Raw genomic sequence first — 3,508 nt, 5'->3', positions numbered from 1 at the left:
CGATCCAACAACATCCCGTCTCCTTCAAAGGCGATGTTCTAAGAATAATGAATTACACAGAGAGCTGCGGCTGAGGACGCGGAGCGAGAGGGTTCTCTCCCCCGGTCACTTCCGCGTCGTCTTAAATCCGCACAGCGCTCTCATTTCAGTGTTGTCCTGGTTTGGCCACTGAAATTAAGGAAGATATGTTCTCTTTAAGATGCTTAATTCGTGTTTTACAACCCTCTGCAATGCTGCAATAATAATGGACTAGTTTGTCTAGCTGTATGTTAATGCTGTATTGATATCTGCACACTAATGTACACATGTATCTAACTTCTGTGCCATCTTTTGGGTTAGGAGAAAGGTTTGAGGTTAGAGAAATGGGCTGATTCAATATCTCACCCTGACATCCACAGACTGAACTCATGATCAAACTACCTCTACTTTTTTTGATGTACAGGTGACTGGTGTGAGATCAGGTTCACACTTTGCAAATAACGCCTCACTTTACAGCAGGCTTTAAACAGGGAAGTGCTGTTGTTGCTTTTTGATATCAAAGGCACATTAGACAATGATGTCAGGCAGGCTCCAAAGTTATTCTCATTGTTAACAAGTTCTATGCACACCTGTTAAATGTTGTAATCGCACGAAGAAGCTGTGCACTTGCAATTAATGTTAAAATAAATGCAAATATTAACGTTATTATAATCTAGGCGGTTTTATTTTTACGACATGTTATGGAAATGTGCGACCTTTCTCTAAATCTGTAACCCGTCCTATCCCTCTCTAGACCCTGCTCTTAAAGTCACAGCGGTCTACAGAGACTGAAAAATCACAGATCTCTCATTCTGTACATTTCTACAGAGCCTAGTGTTCCCGGCAGTAAAGCTATCAATATTTATTCATTGACAATAATAGGTAATTGGCAGCTTGAGCACTTCCGATGGCATCAAACCTTCAGTTTAGACAATAAGCATTTCTACTGAAAAGTTCAGATTGAATAGATTCATTATTATTAGTATAGTAATTATTATTAGAAGTAGAGTATGCTTTTATCCAATTTTATTGACTCCTTTTTTAATGTTTAATTGTTATTGTAGAACACGTAGTCATTGTCAGAATTTTTTTTTTGCTTTGTCTATTCCTAGTCACTTTTAATCGTACTAACCTGTATGAAAGGTGCAACACAAATAAAGTTAACTAACGTTATTTGATTCGTATGACCAATTGAGGGCAGAAGAACTCCCACCTGAAACAATCCATACTGTTGATAAGCAATATGTGTATTGACTGAAGCTGGAATTCAACATAGATGGAGCGGCATTAACTCAATGTCATCTTCATGCTCCTTTTAAATCTTTCTTTATTTCCTCCACCAACCCCTAAGATAAATATACAGGTTGCACGGCTAAAAAAATAATGTTTATTTAATAAATGGTATGAATGGTTTTGATTGGCACATGAGCGCTAGTAATTAACTAGTAACTATAAGTAATGGGTTACATGAAAATCACAACCAAAAGATATACAAAAGATACAATACAAATATCATAGGTTGGTATTTCATAGAAAACTGCACTTGTCGTGATGTGTATATTTGACCATATGCGCATTCTAAAGAAATATACACATACATCAATAACAAAATACCGTTGTGAAAAGGTACTTTATATCAGTGCATGTGACACTGCAGGTTTTTTTGCTGCTGCTGAGTGATTTATTGCATTGAATTCTGGGACGTGTAGTCAACAAACCAAAATCTGATCAGACGCCAGAGCACTGCAGTCAGAGATGCGCACATCAGGTTAGGATACAGGAACTAGCGATATTAAAGGCCTGTCCACGTCCAGATGATCAGGTTTGTTAAAGCTTATTCGGTTTGTGGTTAGAGCCCACGAGCGGACTCAGATTAAAACCTCTGATACTGCAGCACTAACCCTCATCAGAAACTGTCTGCTGTTCTTACACGACCTGCTCTGACTCTAACCTGACGACTAACCTCCCTGATCACAGCTCTGGTCCTTCGGCTCTGTTCCATCCCTTTCACAACATTGTGCTGTTCAAAATATCAATACAATAAGACCCAGTAGTTTATGTGACAATGGGCGGCTGTGGCTGAGGGGTAGAGTGGTCGTCCTCCAATCTGAAGGTCGGCAATTCGATCCCCAGTCTGACACATCTATGCCGAAGTGTCCTTGGGCAAGATGCTGAACCCCGAATGCCCCCCCCATAGAGTAACAAAGTGCTGCGAATAGTTGCGCTGTATATATGAATGTGTGTGTGAATAGATGAATGTAAAACTGTACTGTAAAGTGCTTTGAGTTATCATCAAAACTAGAAAAGCGCTATATAAATACAAAACCATTTACCATTCACAATATGAAAAACTTGAAAAAGTATTAAGATTTAATTTCTTCCATAAATAAAGGAAAATGCAGTAGTCTATACAATTGTAACACTGTCAATGCTTAAATAGTCTACATTTCTATGTACCGCCTCATTTACTGCCGCATTGAAGAGAGAGAGAGAGGTGCACTCACATTGGGAGAGCATCATGCTGGCAGCAGCAGCCTCAGTGCAGCTCCTCTGTCCTCTGCACCGCAGGGCAGCGCACAAAGTCCTTCAAATGGAAACATACATAGCATAGTATCCCACTGGAAGACTTCAGGGATGTTGTGATTCTCATGAAATCGACCATAAGATGAGATAACTCAGGGTTGTGGACACCTCCGGACTGTTTACTGCAGTTTTTAACGCATGCACGTCTCTTAAAGCCACAGCTGCTGTGTGAAGACCTGACGGGACACGCCACACCAGGAAATAGAGGCTGGACAAGAGGGTATAGATTAGAATATAATAGAATGGAATAAAATCTGCTATACCGAAGTTGTTATAAATAAGGAATGTTATAATAATGCGACGATACAAATGTGATATAATACCAACATATAATCAATAATCAATCATCATTAGTCAATAATACATTTGTAATAATCAAGTAATCATTACAACAAAACCTACACCTGCTTTCATACTGTAAAGGTGGGGTTGCTTTGCTTGTGTTGCTGTTAATAATAAATCACCAATAGTCAATAATCAATAATCAGCAGTTAATTAGTCAGTGCTTCATAACGTACACAACCGTTCATACAATTAAAGGTGAATGTTTAAACCATGACATCATTAGACCAGTAGATGGAGACAACAATCTGTGATCTTTTCCTTTCCAGTCTGGTCACAGCTGGTTGTCTTATAGCCCAGGTCATGTGTCTACAGATTTAACCTAAACACAATGTACACAAACAAACACTATCAGGACATACAGCAGCCGAATGTATCCATTATAACCTCAGCTGCAGGAAACTAATCTATCTGATTTCCTAACAAAGAACAAAACTCATAAAGGTTATGAACATTTTATGACACTGTAAAGTCATAATAATAGGTGTTCTCTATCAAATACATGAAACCATTGAAGCATTAATATTTCACAACAGGTTCTTTAACAGGTAATTACATTTACAAA

This window comes from Platichthys flesus, chromosome 4 (assembly GCF_949316205.1).
Source record: "Platichthys flesus chromosome 4, fPlaFle2.1, whole genome shotgun sequence".
In the NCBI taxonomy this organism is placed as follows: Eukaryota; Metazoa; Chordata; class Actinopteri; order Pleuronectiformes; family Pleuronectidae; genus Platichthys; species Platichthys flesus.
The sequence above is the reverse complement of the archived record's forward strand: the minus strand, read 5'-3'. Positions refer to the sequence as shown.